Genomic DNA, 20,839 nt, shown 5'->3' on the forward strand with positions numbered 1-20,839 from the left:
CCGACTTAAAGCTCCGTGAGCCACATCAACTCAAGAAAATAAAAAAAATCCTCAAAAAAAGTAAGTTATTTTTTGGTTTGAGGGGTGGGGACAATTGTATTATTTGAATGTTTGGTCAGGTACATTTCTACATCTGTATCCTTGGCCTGGTTGTACTTCAGAAAACATGTTTAAATAATTGTATTTATCAAAATATCATTTGCTTGGCCAACGACTGTTAATAGGAAACCTTGTTCACATCAGGTTGCTTCTCAAAAATACGATGTTGGCCCAGGAACAACACACCTGGACATGCCTCTCTTGCCAAAAACATTGTTTGTAAACATTGTGGAAAAATTTATTAATAGAACAATTAAATCCAAGAATGGGAAATGCAAACAGTGCTACTAAGCAGGTGTTTTCATATCTGTAATCCAGAGCACCTGTGTCTCCCCCAAAATATTACACTAAAATGTGGATGGTCTCAGCTCAAAATTTGAAGGGGGGGACATCCATGTGTGTCACTTTGCTAAAAATGGAATTAATCAGAGCTTGGCCTAGAAGTCATCCTAAAATCTAGGTTTGGGGTGATAAGACAAGTAAATAATTAAAAAAAAAGCCTCTAAACTTCGATGCAATGTGTGCGATTTCTGCTCTACAAGATCTGTGTGCTGATGAGTATATACCTTTTTTTTGGTTATTTTTCCTAGGGGAAAGAAGACGCCAGCAATTCGAGGAGGCAGAGAGGGCCAGACACGCCTGGGATCTGCCATCTGGCCATGTGGAGGATGTGGAGGAGGAGGAAGGAATAGAGGAGGATGTGGAGGAGGAGGATGTTGAGGAGGAGGTGGAAGGAAGAGATGAGGATGTGGAGGAGGAGGTGGAAGGAAGAGATGAGGATGTGGAGGAGGAGGAGGAAGGAAGAGAGGATGATGGCGTAATTTTAGATCTGGTAGTTGTTGAGGAGGAAGATGAAATTCAAGAAGAAGATTTTGGTGATTTTGAAGATGGTGGATTGGTGGAAGAAGAAGAAGGAGGAGTTATTGAAGATGGAGAAGTGGTGGAGGAGGAAATCAACACGACATCAGGTCAGTGTCATCCCAGCTTGATAGGGCAAAACAGATGTAGATAGGGTTGCCACCTCATCCCTTTAATCCCGAACACATATGGATTACACATGTTCTGTGGCTAATGTAATGCAGATATGGCACCAGGTGAGTAAAATTACCACCTTTTAATCAGCCACAGAACCTGTGTAATTAATATGTGTTCTGGTTTAAAGTGATGAGGTGGCAACCCTAGATGTATCTAGGCCGGTCAAATGGCTAATTTTATATTTTTTCCTAATTTTGTAGGGGATGAAGATGCTGTTCCCCATTTTTCTCGGGCAAGTGCGGGAATTATAATCCAGCAAGTAATGGAGTGCAGCAGCGAAATGGCGAATATGCGTCAACAGATGGTTCAGATGGAACAGAATGTGCGCAATATAATTGTCGACTGCTGTGCCGAGCTGGACACTATGCGGCAAAGAATGGTGGTTATAGAGCAAAACTATAAGAACATCATTGACATGATGGGCCGTGTCAAAGACTAAACCAACCCCCCCCGCCCATCCCCCAACCTGTTTTTATGTCTGACTCAGCAACACGCCAAAATTTGAAGATGCACACACAGTGTGTCAACATGTGCTATCTGCCATCACAGAATATAGAATATCTGTGCTTTGTGGGTACAACCCCCTCCTCGATTGTAAAATATTTTTCGAGGAAGGGTTTGCTCCCACAAAACCCAGACATTGTTCACCCATGATGGCATATAGCACATGTCGCCATTTTAAAGTCTTTTGTTGTGGTATAACTGACATTTGGCGAAAAGCACTGAATGTGTGCATCTTCAAATTTTGGCGTGTTCCGGTGTGACCTCACACCATGACTGTTTTTGGGAATGCAAAAGTGACACATTTGTGGTTTTATTTTTTGGGACATGTTTTATATTTTTTAGTTTAAAAATGGCTTCCATTCAACAAGCCATACAAAACAGAAAAAGTGAACAAAAAAATTAAAAAATAATGTTAAAAATAAAAAAATTAGATCACCAAAAAAAGATGGGTTAACACATCGATCCAAAAAATGAGATCAATCTTTTTAATGGATTTCAAAAAAACACCACAAAAAAAAAAAATAAAAAAAATAAAATGTTTTGAAATATTTCCCAAAAATAAAAAAAAATATTATTGGGTGAACAAATATGTTTAAAAAATGTGATCAATATTTTAACACAAAATTACGCCAAAAAAGAATGAAGAAATCCAAAAGGTCCAAAATCTGCACCAATAGTTTTTACAAAAAAACTCAAAAAAAAATACAAAACTTGAAAAATAAAAATGTTGGCATGTTTAATACCAAAAAAATTCCTTTGAGAAAAAAAAGGAAAAAGCTGACAATAAAAAAAGTTGTTTTAAAAACATTACAAGGAGTGGCTTGATTATTTAAGATGCTGAATACCCAGTTTGGAGATGAGTGAATAATGTGCAATTGTGTTTATTTACTAAAACCTGAACCCTACATTTGGCACTAGAAGTGCACTATTTTTTGGGCTAACCAGGAAGACAGAAAAAAATACAAAAAGCAGTAATGACAAACAACTGTATAAAGTCCAATGGTCTAATTATTTATTATTTCTGTGAATATTCCTTTCTTTGGGGGGCCGAATTAGAAAGAAATATGATCTGGCATAGCAATGGCCCCCCGACCCATGAAGTACTCAACATATTTGTCGCGTACCTCACGAGCAGATTGGGTGCCAATGCCAGCGCGACCAGTGACCAGCCCAGGGAGAGGATCTGAGAGTAGTCTTGCCTCAGAAACGCTGTCGGATAGGTACGTCTGGGAGTGCCTGCGTAAAAAGTTGTGCAAAATGCAGCAGGCAAATACAATGGTGTTCAATTTATATTCCGCCAGATGTATAGCTGTCAGGAACAGGCGGAACCGGTTGCTGAGGATCCCAAAGGCATTCTCGACTACCCTCCGAGCCCTGGACAACCGATAATTAAACACACTCCTCTCTGAGGTGAAGGTCCTCTGGGGAAAAGGCCGCATTAGGTGAGGTCCAAGCCCGAAAGCCTCGTCCGCTAGGAACACAAACGGAAGTCCTTCCACATTGTCTTCATCTGGTGGCAGTGCCAGATCACCAGTTTGGAGACGATCGTAGAATTCAGTCCGTGAGAACACTCCCCCATCTGACATCCGGCCATTCTTCCCCACGTCCACATATAGAAACTCATACTGTGCCGACACCACCGCCATCAACACAATACTATGATAACCCTTGTAGTTAAAATAGTAGGACCCCGAGTGGGGTGGGGGCACTATGCGGACGTGTTTCCCATCTATTGCTCCACCGCAGTTTGGAAAATCACAACGCTGGGCAAATTGGGAAGCCACAGACTGCCATTCCTGTGGGGTGGAGGGTAGCTGTGGGGACAAACAAAAAAAGAGATTTAGTACTTTGGCACATAAACATTGCAAACATAATCGAAAAACCATCATTGTGCAACATCAACAACAGGATTCACATTTCACACAAGCATTGTGAAGTGAGTATTTTTTTTGGAAAATATAGGCACACTTAATTATCAGACTCCACATCCCTCTGATGATAGAGCAAGAAACTATTTTCGGGGGGGGGAGGGGCAGAGCTACAATGGATTAGCCAAAAAATAACAAACAATTTAGGCTAGGTGTGTTTGGGCCTAGGAAAGCATGCTGGACAGGTTTATGGTGGGTAAGGACAAAATATGCAGGTAGGCCCAAAACAAACATGTAAAGGTTAACAACATGCATGGGGAGAAAAGGGAACATCCCACACACAGCAGATTACAATCTCAGGGTTATTAGGGAAGATAAAAAAAATGACTTTCTCACACATTTAAAAATAAAAAATTGTGTTGTTCAAATTAGGGAACTTACCTTAAGATACTCCTCCTGCAGAACATGTATGATGGCAGTACACGTCTCCGGTATGATGACCCCAAGTGACTGGGGAGAGATGCCTGTCGAGAACTTGAGGTCCTGCAGGCTCCTCCCAGTCGCCAGGTACCGCAACGTGGCAATAAGCCTCTGCTCGGCCGTGATGGCATCGCGCATCACAGTGTCCTGCCTCGTGATATAGGGGGACAGAAGTTCCAGCAGACGGTTGAATACGGGGTCCGTCATGCGGAGAAAATTCCGAAAATCATCCGGATTATTCTCCTGGAGTTCCCTAAGCAGAGGCATATGAGAAAACTGGTCACGCTGGCGCAACCAATTCTTGGTCCAGAAACGCCTCCTCCCAGTGTTCCTGGCCAATAAACAGGTTCGCTGGACATGGCCATAAGCAATCCCATAACCAGCACCAATTCGCGAGAATCGACGCTGCTGCTCCATCATGGATTCAAACCGGCCGGCTGGTCAGTCAAGAACACACTCCAACAGAAAGCACTCGCAAATCCAGCACAACCTGCTAAGCCCGCACGACACACAGATACGAGCGCACAGTACGCGGAAACGTGCTGAAAGCCTGTGCCCGAATGCCAACTGCAAACCCGCAAGCAAACGCACTGAACCCGAGAATACCTACTGTCAAAACGCGGAGAATGAAAAGCACGAATCGGCTCTAACCAAACCTTCACTAACACGCGGTCACACGGAACTAGCAAAAGCGGAACAGAGGGCGGCGCCGTTGACTTTGGTCTTCCCCTTTATAGTGACGTCTTACGTGATTTACGTTGCATACGTTCTGGTTCGCGGAGATTTTTGGGCGCTAGTGTGTACGTTCCAGCGGATCAACAGATAAATCCGTCGATCCGCTGAAACCGATCCGCGGATAAATTTCAGCGGATGGATTCTATCGTGTGTATGGGGCCTAAGTATGCAGACATTCGGGGTAAAGCTGTCCACATAGACCGTCCTCCACACCGCCATCAATGTCATCCCTTCCACGCTGCTCTCCACAAGAGGTTCAAGCCTCGCTTTCAGATCGCTCTATTGCAGGGTAGTATTCCAGGTCACAATTACAGACTGACAGCGGGGAGATTCGGCGGTAAGGAGGACGGTCTATGTGGATAGCTTTACCCCGGATGCCTGTATACTTAGATGTGCCGGTTTTAATCATCAACCATGTGAGTTGCTAAATGTTGTATCTTCATTTAATGTAACCATATTGCTACACTTAGGGGCATCTCTCTTCTCTTTTATACTCTGTAGCTGCTTCTGGATTTTGCTTCTAATCCCTTTATGGAGGCTTCTATTTGTGGATGGACATTTTATCACACAACCTATCACATTGCTATAATCTTTTTATATGTACTATAAACTGAACCATGAATAAATGGTTGTGGAACTAATCATTTGAGTTTCTATTATTTCTTATGGGGAAATTTGCTTTGATATACAAATGCTTAGGATTACAAGCATGTTTCCGGAACGAATTATGCTCTCAATCCAAGGTTTTACTGTACTCCCAGGAAATTGTGTTGGAAGTCTTGCGAACATCAAGGGACATTAACCACTTAAGGACCGCCTAACGCCGATATAGGTCGGCAGAATGGCACGACTGGGCACAGGCACGTACAGGTACGTCGCCTTTAAGAGCCCAGCCGTGGGTCACCGGCGCGCGCACGCGACCCGGTCCGAAGCTCCGTGACCGCGGGACCCGCAGACCCGATCGCCGCCGGTGTCCCACAATCGGTCACAGGAGCTGAAGAAAAGAATAGGGAGAGGGGTGTGTAAACACACCTTCCCCGTTCTTCACTGTGGCAATGTCAGTGATCGTCTGATCCCTGATACAGGGAATGACGATCACTGACGTCACACATCCAGCCCCGCCCCCCCTACAGTTAGAAACACATATGAGGTCACACTTAACCCCTTCAGTGCCCCCTGGTGGTTAACTCCTAAACTGCAATAGCACTTTTCACTTTAAAAATGACAATGGTCCAAAAAATGTGTCAAAAGTGTCCGATGTGTCCGCCATAATGTCGCAGTCATGAAAAAAAATCGCCGCCATTAGTAGTAAAAAAAAAAAAAAATTATAAAAATGCAATAAAACTATCCCCTATTTTGTAAACGCTATACATTTTGCGCAAATCGATAAACGCTTATTGCGATTTTTTTACCCAAAATAAGTAGAAGAATACGTATCGGCCTAAACTCAGAAAAAATTATGTTTTTTTATATCTTTTTTGGGGATATTTATTAAAGCAAAGGGTAAAAAATATTGCATTTTTTTCAAAATTGTCTCTCTATTTTTGTTTATAGCACAAAAAATAAAAACCGCAGTGGTGATCAAATACCACCAAAAGAAAGCTCTATTTGTGGGAAAAAAAGGATGCCAATTTTGTTTTGGAGCCACGGCGCACGACCGCGCAATTGTCAGTTAAAGCAACGCAGTGCCGAATCGCAAAACTGGCCAGGTCCTTTACCTGCATAATGGTCCGGGTCTTAAGTGGTTAACATAGCCAGGTTGGAGCGAGATTTTCCTAAATAGAGGAGTTGTATTGCCCCACACACATTATCGCCCTCCCCCTTAGTGATACAAAACCCACTTGGTCTTTATGATTAAGCTTCCCCAAAAATTAGTTGACAATAGTTGCTAATCTCTTGACAATAATTTTCACATCAATATTTAAAGCGGGATTCCGGGCATAGTTTTTTTTTTTTTTTAAATCCACAATACATTACATTCAATATTCTTTTACAATTATCAAAAAAACACGATCGGTACATAAAACAGTGTAAACACTTTACTGATATCTGCTCAGCGATCTTGTGGCCGTTTCCATGTTAGCTGTGGGCATGAGAAGCCCAGTTCCTGTGTCTTCCTGGATTTCCCTAGAGAGGTGCATGCTGGGTAACCAGCATGCACCTCTCGATCTCGCGCATGCGCAGTATAACGGTGCTCGAAGCGCAGTTAATTTGGATTTTTGCCATGACAACGGGTGGCGACGGAGGAACGTTCCACCCTGTTGTCATGACAATGTTATGCCAAAACACGGGGCTTTCTTCCCTATTGTAAAATGTCTCTTTGATCTGCTTTAATCGTGCCATTTCCTGTATGGAAATAACGCAATTTTTAGGCCCAGAGACTCCTGGGAAATGAGTGTCATAATTTCCCAGGAGGCAATGGGGTCTTAGGACAGGAAGTTGAACCACTGCGGACTAGGAACTAGGCAGATTACAAATGTTGCCTAGTAACAGCCATGTACAAGTAAGTCAAAATAAATACATTTTTAAGAATTTTTTTTTGTTTGTTTTTGTTTTTAGGGTGGAACTCCACTTTAAGAAAGATATTGGTCAGTAATTAGACCAATAATTTTTTCCCCTTTTTATAGTAAAAAATTATTAACTCAGTGTTTTTTTAAATACCACTAAAAGAAAGCTCTATCTGTCACACAAATGGCGTAAAATTCATTGGGGACAGTGTTGCATGACGGAGTATGTGTCAAATTGTTTTTCTGTATGCCTGTGTCCAAATCTTTTGTGGGCAGTAGCACATAATCCAATGTAATGGAGAAGATTTAGAAAGAGATCAGAGTGTAGTTAAATTCTGATCTGATTAATATGTTCATTCTGTTGTACTGGGGTGTTCTTCCCACCCCAGGGCAGTAGGTGACAGCAGTGGAGTCAAGGTTTGGGTGCTCTTCCCCAGCAGCCAATCAGGAGGGTTGAGCCTCGCTGTGCATGCTGGGGGAGGGTATTTATGGGGCAGACGCCATTAGTTCTTGGTCTTTTTCTTCAAGTGCGGCATCCACCTTTAGGGTGCCTGCACCACGGCCACCCCGGCGTTATGGCCTACCTGGCCGGGGCGTGCGTGCCACGCAGAGTTCCTGGTTCCGGGACCATGTGGGTCCGGAAAATTTGAGTCGTGGCAGGGAGCCCAGTGGTCGACTGGGTTCCCAATCTTAAAGATCCCAAGCGGTATAGCTGTTCGGTAGGGAGTCCATCAGAGGAGAGCCAATGAGAGGCTGGCGATCCAATAGGGTCTCGACAATCCACCGGGGATCGAGGTATCCGGACACTGGGAGGCTGGTCACCTGTCAGTCGGTACCTGAAAGCAACTTGGAGATCCAGGCGTAATTCTACCAAGGAGGTTTATCTCCGTAATCACCATCAGGAGGGCCTGTGGCAGAGGTTTCTCACTGAATTCATTCCAAGAGGGTCTGTGACAGAGGTTTCTCACTGAATCCATTCCAAGAGGGTCTGTGGCAGAGGTTTCTCACTGAATCCATTCCAGGAGGGTCTGTGGCAGAGACTTATCCTCAAAGGTTCGAGCGATACTCTGGCTGCCAGGTCAGTGAGAGAGGCCTGTCCAGGTACGCTATTCCCACTCAAGCAGGAGTGGCGCAAGAAGTGTTACACGTGGGAGCAGGACTGTTTCCCTATTGCTACGCCTGAATTTGCTATTCTCTGTCTTCCTTCAACTCTACTTTCCTCACCACAAGTTTATTGTTTTTACCTGGCTGGGAAGCGGGGGGCGGGAAGCGGAAGATGTCATATGACGCCCGCCTGAGATAAAAGATCCCCTCTGCGGACATCATAGATATGACTATTGGCTGGATGGGAAGTGGTTAAAGCGGGAGTTCACCCATTTAAAAAAAAAAAAAAAAATCTCCCCTTAGCTTCCTGCTCGTTCGGTCTAGGGGAATCGGCTATTTATATTAAAATATGTGCAGTACTTACCCGTTTTCGAGCTGCATCTTCTTCCGTCGCTTCCGGGTATGGGTCTTTGGGAGCGGGCGTTCCTTCTTGATTGACATTCTTCCGAGAGGCTTCCGACGGTCGCATCCATCGCGTCACTCGTAGCCGAAAGAAGCCGAACGTCGGTGCGGCTCTATACTGCGCCTGCGCACCGACGTTCGGCTTCTTTCGGAAAATCGTGACGCGATGGATGCGACCGTCGGAAGCCTCTCGGAAACCTGTCAATCAAGAAGGAACGCCCATTCCCGAAGCCCATACCCGGAAGCGACGGAGAGGATGCGTCTCGTAAACGGGTAAGTACTGCACATATTTTAAAATAAATAGCCGATTCCCCTAGTAATAACGAGCAGGAATCTAAGGGGGAAAAGTGCCCTCTAAGGGTGAACCCCCGCTTTAATAACATTCAATAACAATATGTATATGCTAGATTAATTTCTTTTATGTGCTTTTTCCCCCCACAAAAGCGGAGTTACCAGTTAAGTAAAAACATTGTAAAAAAATTAAAGTTACACTTAAAGTGTTTGTTAACCCCCCAAAAAAACAGATCCTGTTCCTTTAAAGCATCTTATACAGCACAGTGCTTGTGCTGTGTAATTTGGCCCTCTGTATACCCTAAAAAACCTGTCTGATCCTGCCTGACTATACCCTCCCCTCTGCAAACTGACCACGATAATTATGGCTGCTGAGCCCTGACATCGTGGTCCGTTTGCATGATTCCGTCATCCTCAGCCCTCAGCTGATTGTCGGCTCTCTGTATCTTCTCACCCCCTCCCCCCGGCTGACGTCAGTGGGACGGCTCGGCCCCGCTCACTGGAACTGTGAGCCTGGGAGAGAAGCGAGGAGATGAATCAATTGTGTACCCAGAGCGGAGCTTATATCGGTACAGAACGGCGGATTTTTTACAGAACACAGGCACGGGAACACATATTATTAAGGTACGGAGCGGATAAGAAGATTTGATAGAAGTGGGTTAACAACCACTTTAAATACTTGACAATCCCACCAAAATTTTCTAAAGCCCCCCCCCACCCCCACATTTACATATATTCGAGCATGCAATATACTACCAAAAGTATTGGGACGCCTGCCTTTACATGCATATGAACTTTAATTGCATTTCATTCTTTGTCCGTAGGGTTCAATATTGAGTTGGCCCACCCTTTGCAGCTATAACAGCTTCAACTAGGAGTTTAGGAGTGTGTCTATGGGAATGTTTGACCATTCTTCCAGAAGCGCATTTGTAAAGGTCAGTCACTGATGTTGGATGAGAAGGCCTGGCTCGTAGTCTCTGCTCTAATTCATCCAAAAGGTGTTCTATCAGGTTGAGGTCAGGACTCTGTGCAGGCCAGTTAAGTTCTTCCACCCCAAAATTGCTCATCCATGTCTTTTTTGGATCTTGCTTTGTGCACTGGTGAGCTGTCATGTTGGAACAGGAATGGGCCACCCCTAAACTATTCCCAGCCCTTTGGCGAGCAAACTGCCTCCTGCTACAGACAAATATGAAAAGTTTGACTCCTCAGTCCAGAGTACCTGCTGCCATTTTTCTGCACCCCAGTTCCTATGTTTTCATGCATCATTGAGTGGCTTTTTGGTACAATTTTTTCATGATGGTCCAGATGTTCGAGTTAACCGTAAAGTCCACTCGAACATTGGGTGTTCGTTTGTTTGCAGAACAAACTAAAATATGTGGCATTCACTGCAAATTCGAGTGCCGCAGAGCACCCCATAATGCACTGCGAGATCGCCATGGGCGTCATCTGAAGGTGGTGCTCATGAGTGGCTGGCACTTACCAGGGCAGTCTTGCCAACAGTCACAATTTTGCTTGGACATTCCCAGGCTATGGCTGTCCTGGGTAGTTTCCCCAAAAAAAACTTTTTTTGTCCTAGGCAGGGATGGACTGGACTGAGTTGTGATATCCCCCCCCCCCCCTTAAAAAAAGATGAACCGCGCTGGTGCCGCCCACACAGAATGCTGAGAGGGATGCAACAGCCAGCTACAGAGATAGCAGGGGCTGCACTGTGTCCTAGCCAATCTGTGGTACAGAAGGCCCCGCCCTCACAGGTGTCAGCTGACTGCAGTCACATGACAAGAGATATGGCCGCCATCCGGGTTTACTTCCTCTTTAAAGTTTCTGGAATACACATATTGCTATTGTGGTGTAGGATCTGGGCCCGCTGTCCTTCCATCCTTCCTTCTTTCCCACTTTCATTTCAGACTCTAACGACACCCCCGTTAGGTGATCTAAGAGACGGGTTTCAAATGTTTTGACAGGGGCGCAGTTTCAGTGCTTGCCATAGGTGCCATTTTTACTAGATACGCCTCTGTATATAACAGTTTACTGCGGAATATATAGGACAGTGTTGGGCAGAGTATATAGCACAGTGTACTGCAGAGTATATAGTACAGTGTAGGACAGAGTATATAACACAGTGTATATAATTTACAGTTCAGAGTATATAGTGCAGTCTGTATATTATATATACTGCAGTTCAGAGTATATAGTGCAGTCAGTGTAGTATATATAATACGGTGCAGAGTATATAGTGCGGTGCAGAGTATATAATACAGTGAATTTAAGTGATTAAGGGGAACCCTATGAAAGAATAAAGAAAATAGCATGCCCCCCCCCAAATCCATAAAAGTCCCTTCAGGTCTGGTATAGATTTTAAGGGGAACTCCACGCCAAAATTAAAAAAAAAACAAAAAACAATGTGGAGTCCCTCCCAAAATCCATACCAGGCCCTTTGGGTCTGGCATGGATTTTAAGGGGAACTCCAAGCTAAAATAAAAGAAAATGGCGTGGGGTCCCCAAAAATCCATACCAGACCGCATCCTGAACCCCCTATGTGAATGGGTATAGGGTACATTGTACCCATACCCATGCACCAAAATAAGTGTCAAAAAGTATAAACCACAACAGACAGTTTTTGATGAAAGCAAAGTGCTAAATTAAATTAGGAAGCAATGACAGTACAAGTGTCCTTTAGACAGTCATTAAAATCTTCAATAAAGTATCTTCAACTTGCCAATGACCTACAATAGAATTCCTCTACCACTTGGCAATACATTCAAACCACACACCCAATGTGCTCGAATAGGAAAACCTACTCACCAGAAAGCCATGACCTCTTTAATTAAAAAGAAGGTCTAACAGTGCTTAGTTGGAAAATCCTGTGCCTTGCTTAGCTCCAGCCTCCTCTCCAACATGGTATCCCACTGGAAATAAAATAAATGAAGGGAACCAAATAGCGTAATACTACTTTATTAAAAGATGTTAAAACAAACACAAACTGCCTGCTTACATGTACTAGGGATGACTCACATAAGATGCTGATAGGAGCCGCACACCGCCTAGCTCACGCTCAGTGATCAGAATGCGTTCCACTGCTGTTGGAAGCCAGGACCTGGAAGTGAAGTGAACGTAGCCAACATAGTGCTAAATAAATGGAAACATTAAACTATTTATCAACAGGAGTAGAGGGTGCTCACATTTCAAAAAAGATACAGTATATTGACGACATTGTCTTGTTGTGGGAGGGTTTAGAATCTCTTCTTAGCACATTGAATATCAACCTTTATGGTTTCAAATTTTCAGGCAATTGGCATCCAGGGACAATTAGCTCTCTGGATCTGGTATTAACAAAAAAAATTATATAAAATTAGAACTAAAATGTTCCTGATGACGTTGTAAAACTAAATGTACGTCGAGGTGCTTTCCGGTCACATCACTTCCGGGTCATGGCTTCCGGTTTTGTCTTCCAACTGCAGTGGAACGCACGCTGATCACTGAGCACGAGACGGGCGGTGTGTGGCTACTATCAGCATCTTATCCGAGTCATCCCTAGTGCTGGGACAAGGCACTAGTACATGTAAGCAGGCAGTTTGTGTTTGTTTTAATATCCTTTAGTAAAGCAGTATTACGCTATTTGGTTATCTTCCTTTCTTTCATTCCCAATGGTATACCATGGTGGAGAGAAGGCTGTAGCTAAACAAGTCTTCTGATTCATCCCTTTTTTAAGCAAGCCAAAGGATTTTTCAACAAAGCACTTTTAGACCTTATTTTTAATTAAAGAGGTCATGGTTATCTGGTGAGTAGGTTTTCCTATTCGAGCACATTGGGTATGTGTTTTGAATCTAAAACTTTTGCACAGTACTGTACATTTTGTTTGGTAGCCAGACCTCATTATTAGTATCAGCTATGCACGTGACTTTATATATGTAAACTGACTGATGCTCAGTGCTCATTCTCTTGCTCTCTCTGGTGTACGAGCCTTCTGCTGCGTGAAAAGGCTGACTGATGACAGAACACCAAAGATGTACATGCATTGCCTGTTTGTTTTGAGGAGCGCATTATGGGACACTCAGTTGGCCTAGAATCGAACTGTGTTAACTTAGCAGCTTGGACAATGTTTTGTTTGTTTTATGCTATGAACCTACTGTAAAAAGGCCTAGCTGTAATGAAGCTGTGTTTGTTTGCTGCTTTGATTAATAAAAATGCAGGACAAACCTGCTTGGACTATTCTATGGTGTCTTCTGAATGTTTTTCTGCTGCTACAGCTAGTTGAGCTATTGAGTCTGCACCTTTCAATACACATACAAATATATTGATATAAAACTTTTAAGCATCCTTTACGTATCCACACTATACACTGTACTTTATATTTTAATAGATATATACAATAAATATACGAACGCCCATGCTACAGGTATGACTCTTCCTGCCAGTCCAATCTTCATGGAGCCCGAATAGACAAACTTCCACCTTGGGCAACCGAATGGACCGATGTATGTTTCTACCAACTAGAACCAACAACATAAGAACTGAAGCTTTGCTGCCCTCTTCGGTTCAGGGAAATCAAAACTAAAACACAAGCCAAAGAACAAGGTACACCAGCCTAGTGCCTTACTGTTAAACTCTAATAAATAGTAAAAAGGTAATTCCATTGTACTCACAAAAGGAGAATCAAGACAGGCATTAACATAGCAGAACACCACCAGCCGCATGACTATTGGATAGCATGCCACTAACGCATTTTAAGCACTACACCCTCTTCCCGAGAGCTCATGAGGAAGATGGTAATGCGCCTGGTGGTGTCCTGCTATTTTAACGCCTGTCTTGAATGATTCTCCTTTTGTGAGCACAATGTATTACCTTTCTACTATTAAAGAGTTTAACAGTAATGCACTAGGCTGGTGTGCCTTCTTGCTTTGCTTGTACTGTATATTTTAATGCATTGGGTACTTTATAATACTCCCCCGAGGCAGTATTGTGGGTGGTTAGCATACTGTTCATAGAGCACTATAACTTCACAGTTTTCATAAATAAAATTTACAAATGTTGAAAGCTATGCATCTCTTTACTGTGGATCTTGTAAAATTACTTCACTCTGTTGGCATGTTATTATTCTAGTTGTATGTCATCACTTTGTACTTACGATGGCATTACGATTTGTATGTCAATGGCCAGGAACAGGAAAGATCAGTGCAGCTCAAAGTGGACCTTCACCCGAAAATGAAAGTATTCTTCATCTACTTCCTCCCCTATAGCTTATTACATAATAATAAATCGTTTGTATTTTTTTCATGTTAGCGAGTAGCTTTTTATAGTGGTATTCACTCCCACCACCTTATTCCTGAAGGTTCTTAAAGAAGCAAATATTATTTCTCTCTTCTCTTGAAGCATTACAGCTTTCTATATGCTGAACCCAATACAGGACAGCCTTCAAATGAATCCCAGACGATGGCTGGGATGATTGAGACTGTGGTGTGGATTTACAGTGCCTTGAAAAAGTATTCATACCCCTTGATATTTTCCACATTTTGTCATGTTACACCCAAAAACGTAAATGTATTTTATTGGGATTTTATGTGATAGACCAACACAAAGTGGCACATGATTGTGAAGTGGAAGTAAAATGATAAATGATTTCAATTTTGTTATACAAATAAATATGTGAAAAGTGTGGGGTACATTTGTGTTCAGCCCCCCTGAGTCAATACTTTGTAGAATCACCTTCCACTGCAATTACAGCTGCAAGTCTTTTTGGGGATGTCTCTACCAGCTTCCATAAAGGCCAGATTTGTGGAGTGAGCGACTAATAGTTGTCCTATGGACAGATTCTCCCACCTGAGCTGTGGATCTCTGCAGCTCCTCCGGAGTTACCATGGGCCTCCTGGCTGCTTCTCTGATTAATGCCCTCTTTGCCCGGCCTGTCAGTTTAGGTGGACGGCCATGTTTTGGTAGGTTTACAGTTGTGTCATACTCTTTCCATTTTCAGATGATGGATTGAACAGTGCTCTGTGAGATGTTCACAGCTTGGGATATTTTTTTATAACGTAACCCTGCTTTAAACTTCTCCACAACTTTATCCCTGACGTGTCTGGTGTGTTCCCTGGCCTTCATGATGCTGTTTGTTCACTAAGGTTCCCTAACAAACCTCTGAGGGCTTCACAGAATAGCTGTATTTATACTGAGATTAACTTGACTTCTAAAGGCAATTGGTTTCACTCGATTTTAGTTAGTGGTATCAGATTAAGGCCCTGTACAGACGAGAAGATATCCGTTGGAAACGGTCCGCCGGACCGTTTCCAGCGGACATTTCTGCTCCCGATTTTGATCTGATGGGCTGTACACACCATCAGATCAAAATCTCTGCGGAAAACATACGCGGTGACGTGCCGCGCCGTCGCGGCGACGTGCGCGACCCTGGAAGGTAAATACTTCCACGCATGCGTCTAATCACTTCGACGCATGCGAGGGATGGGGATCGCTTGGACTTATCCGGTGAGTCTGTACAGTTGACCGGATCAGTCCAACGGACAGGTTTTCAGCGGATAGATTTCTTAGCATGCTAAGAAATTTTTATCTGCTTGAAAACCGTCGGCTGGAGAAATCTCCGCCGAAAAATGTCCGCTAGGCCGTACACACGACCGGATTTGTCTGCTGGAACTGATCCGCGGATAAATCCCAACGGACAGATCCGGTCGTCTGTACGGGGCCTAAAAGGGGGCTGAATACAAATGCAAACCACACTTTTCAGATATTTGTTAAACATGTTAAAAAAATATATAATTTTCCTTCCACTTCACAATTGTGTGCCACTTTGTGTTGGTCTATCACATAAAATCCCAATAAAATACATTTACGTCTGGTCTCTTTGAACAACAAAAGTCAAACACGCTTGCAATCTCATGCAGCTTCCTCCAGGTTTCCGTTACATTATCATTTGCACCCCATCCACAAATATAAAATGTGGGTGTGAAAATATAAACTTTGGGTGTGTTGTGAACATGGCTTATTGCTGAAACGCGCCTGCATCTTTTTTTTCTCACTGGGAATATTTACAATAAACAATATTGAGGTTACAGAGTTGCTAGCTGTTTCTTCTTTCAGATGACTACACCATCCACAAATATGACATATGAAAAGGGCCAAGACAGCCACATATAGTAAAACCTTATAGGTATATTTATTTTAAAAACATACTAACCACTTACAAGATTAAAAACAATAAGGGCTTATCTGGAAAAAAAAAAACAATCCCCAAAGTCAAGACGGGGGACTTCCTGGTTACAAGGTGTCTGATGACGTAATAAGCAACTGCTCCTCCCTATACATTTCGTCACATCTGACATCATCGGGGGTCAAGATCCGGATCAAGATTCCCTATAAGTTTCATCCTTTCATTTGGGACAGTTTTTGTTTTTCACTTCTTTGAGACTATTTATAATACTATTTGTGCACTCGCACAATTACTCACTTTAATTGATGTCACTTTATGCATACTGTTTGTTCTTTATTAGGGCAGCACTTTTGATTTACGGTAGATGATGAGGTGATACTACATGTTGCTGGAAGGGTAAGAAGGTGGGTAGAGGTTATGCTCCATGGGCAGTGCCCTTCTATTCCTTCTGTATTGAACTGTATTTTAATTGTACTTTCTCCCTTTAGATCTTTAGGCGCTATGCAAACTGTTGGTGCTATATAAATCCTGATCAATAATAAAATAATGGTTAAGCACTGTTTACTGGGTTTAGTAGAAGGAGTGGCAAACCCAGGAAACACTCAGGTAGCGGTTCTGAAATGTTTATTCCAAGCAAGGAAGCCTTGAAATGGCAGTCGGCAACACCTCCGTCCAGTAGGGAATGGGTAAATAGTACGAATGTGGTAATTCTCAAAGAGAAATCGGTATAAATAAAACAAGGGGTGGGAAGCAAGAGGGATTAATATGTAAATCCAAATTGAACAGAAAAGCATCTAAATGATGAGGAGGGACCTAACAGAAACTTGAATAAGATGAAGGAGACTGAATAAGCAGGATAAATGTGAGATGTGGCTGGTGTGGAGTGAGTGAAGTGAATGGGTGAGAATTAAGATTTAAATAGAAGTCCAGATAGGACTATCCCAACGATGTCAATCACCACCTAGGAAACACCCAAGTCACGAATAACCAGGCAATCAAATGTTTTATACACTGCTCGAAAAAATTAAAGGAACACTTTGAAAACATATCAGATCTCAACGGGCAAAAATCTCATTCTGGATATCTATACTGATATAGACTGGGTAATGTATTAGGGTCTGACAATGGGTCCAAGGATTTCATCCTGATGCCTAATGGCAGTCAGGGTGCCATTGTGGGTGCCATTGTGTAGCCTGTAGAGGTTTGTGTGTCCCTCCATGGATATGCCTCCCCAGACCATACCTGACTCACCACCAAACTGGTCATGCTGAACGATGTTACAGGCAGCATAAAGTTCTCCGCAGCTTCTCCAGACCCTTTCACGTCTGTCACATATGCTTAGGGTGAACCTGCTCTCATCTGTGAAAAGCATGGGGCACCAGTGGTGGACCTGCCAATTCTGGTGTTCAATGGAAAATGCCAATCGACCTCCTCAGTGTCCGGCAGTGAGCACAGAGCACACTAGAGGACGTTGGGCCCTCAGGCCACCCCCATGAAGTCCGTTTCTGATTGTTTGGTCAGAGACATACACACCAGTGGCCTGCTGGAGGTCATTATGTAGGGCTCTGGCAGTTCTCATCCTGTTCCTCCTTGCACAAAGGAGCAGATACCGATCCTGCTGATGGGTTAAGGACCTTCTACGGCTCTGTCCAGCTCTCCTAGAATAAGTGCCTATCTCCTGAAATTTCCTCCATGCTCTTGAGACTGTGCTGGGAGACACGGCAAACCTTCTGGCAATGACACGTATTGATGTATTGAGGAATTGGACTTCCTGTGCAACCTTTAAAGGGTCCAAGTATAGCCTTGTGCTACCAGTAGTGACACTGACCCTAGCCAAATGAGTCAGAAACCTCCACATTCCTGTTTTGGAGGTCGTCTCATTGTTGCCCATCTAGTGCACCTGTTGTTAATTTCAATTAACAGCAAAGCAGCTGAAACTGATTAACAACCCCCTCTGTATACACCCCTCCCCCTCTGCTACTTAACTGACCAGATCAATATCTCAGGAGATCTGATTTAAAAGTGTTCATTTCATTTTTTTGAGCAGTGTCGTTTTCTGTTAATGGAGTGTGAAGAACGAGGGAGGGGGGTTGGGACTCGGAGGGGATGTTTGTTATGATCAATTTTGTAAAATAAGAAATACTTTAACCACTACCCGACGGCCGTACGACTTTATACGGCCGCAGGGTGGTTCTAATTCTCTAACTGGCCGTGTTTTTACAGGCCTGCGCGCGCGTCCGGCGGCGGCGCGCGCGTGTGCTCGCCGCATCGCTGAGATGCCGATGCGAGTGCCTGGCGGCCGTGATGTCCGCCAGGCACTGGGGATCGGCGGCTACAGGGACAAGACGTGGAGCTCTGTGTGTAAACACAGAGATCCATGTCCTGTCAGGGGAGAGAGGAGACCGATCTGTGTCCCTTGTACATAGGGACATAGATCGGTCACCTCCCCCAGTCACCCCCCCTCCACACACAGTTAGAACACAATTCAGGGTACACATTTAACCCCTTCCTCACCCCCTAGTGTTAACCCCTTCAATGCCAGTCACATTTATACAGTAATTAGTGCATATTTATAGCACTGATCACTGTATAAATGTGAATGGCGCCAAAAATGTGTCAAAAGTGTCCGATGTGTCCGCCATAATGTCGCAGTCACGAAAAAATGCTGATCGCCGCCATTAGTAGTAAAAAAAAATAATAAAAAAAAATAATAATTCTGTCCCCTATTTTGTAAGCGCAATAACTTTTGCGCAAACCAGACGCTTCTTGCGAACTTTTTTAATTTATTTTTTTTACCAAAAATATGTAGAAGAATACGTATCACTTAGACTGAGAAATTTTATTTTTTTTTTTTAAATTGGGCTATTTATTACAGCAACAAGTAAAAAATATATATTTTTTTCAAAATTGTCGCTCTATTTTTGTTTATAGCGCAAAAAATAAAAACCGCAGAGGCGATCAAATACCACCAAAAGAAAGCTCTATTTGTGGGGAAAAAAGGACGCCAATTTTGTTTGGGAGCCACGTCGCACGACCGCGCAATTGTCAGTTAAAATGACTCAGTGCCACAAGCTGAAATTTCACCTGGTCAGGAAGGGGTATATGTGCCCAGTAAGGAAGTGGTTTATAAAGAAATAAAGTTTAAATAATAAATAATAAAAAATAAATAAAAATAAAATAATAATAATTCATTCATAGAGTATACATCTTTCCAAACAAACTAGTGACTGCCATGGACTAGTAATTTGGTCGGTAATTGCTAGATGGTGCAGTCTATATTTTGTTCTGGTTTATTATAAACAATGGTAATTGCGCATCCAAGTGTAAACAGCTGATGTAGAACTGCATACAAACTAATGAGGCTTCATGTTCATAATTCAACCAAGGACAGACCATATTAAAGCCAAAAACAGAGACAAAGATAGATATGATTCCTAATTGTTTATTTTGCAACCCCTGTGTAATACTATCACAAAGCTCATAGATTTTGACATAGTTCACTCGTAAAGAGCCAAGTGACAGGTAGAGTCTTGTCTTGTGGCATGTGACCTGGCTCTTCTCACACACAGCACTGTCGAAACCTGATTACCTGATCCCCAAAATGTTATCTTACATACTTTATAGTGCTGTTGTATTTTCCAACACCCAATATAAATTCTTATTTCAAGCTTGTTCATATGCTTTGTTCTTTTCTTGGAAAACATCCTAAATATTTTGCTGCTTGATATACACAATACCCCTGCTCTTTGGTCCTGCCCTCCCCTGAGGTAGCTAGAAGCGGGAGGGCAGGAGGTGGGTTAATTATGATCAATAAATCTGCCAGAGGTATAGATAATTAGCCCGGGCGGTAACCCCTCCACCTCCAGTAATGTGTGTGACTGGTACTCTGCACTATTATGTAATACACCATGTACAGCAACATTATATTTTCAGAGCAGGGAGGAACAGGTAGTGGCTTGGCATGATTTTACCTGTGCCAGTTCCCAACTTGTTTTCAATGACCTCTGAAACAGGGAATAACCAATGACATTGAAGAAAAAATTGTATTTTAATCTGACTTTGTCTTGTTTCCTTTGTTCTTTTTTATGCATTTTAAAATCATTTTTGGATTAAAGGTAAGGCATTTCGAAGGTTTTGTTTCAGAAAAACATTCAGAAGACATCAGTCTAATACAAAAAAATAAAGCACATTACATTTTGTATGCAGGCTCTGTCTTCTACTACAGGCTGTATTCACACTTATGTGAATCAGATGTGGGTTTCCCTGCAGCCAATTGGCACGACAGGAGAGTGTGACCATGTCATGTACCTGGTGGAGATCGAGCTGGAGAGGGGGCTTCTCTTGCACCTCCTGTCCGACACCCCTGGTAGTGATGACAGGGAGTGAAGGACACAGAGTGGCATGAGGGCCGATGTAGTGGATGGAGCTGGCAGAGCCTTGGCAGGAACCAGGTGGCTGAAGAGCACTGGGCAGGCTCTGAGAACCGGAGCTCTGTATCGCTGGGTCAGCAGTTGGAGGCGTAGCCATGACGTAAGCCAGGAGGTCATCAACAACCGGAGCAGGTACTGAGACGAGAGGCAGAGGCAGAGACAGGACACAGGATTGGATAAGTACACAGACAGGCAGCAAGGTACAGAAACATCAGGCAGAAGCGGGGTCAA

Source organism: Rana temporaria, chromosome 12 (genome assembly GCF_905171775.1).
Source record: "Rana temporaria chromosome 12, aRanTem1.1, whole genome shotgun sequence".
Lineage (NCBI taxonomy): Eukaryota > Metazoa > Chordata > Amphibia > Anura > Ranidae > Rana > Rana temporaria.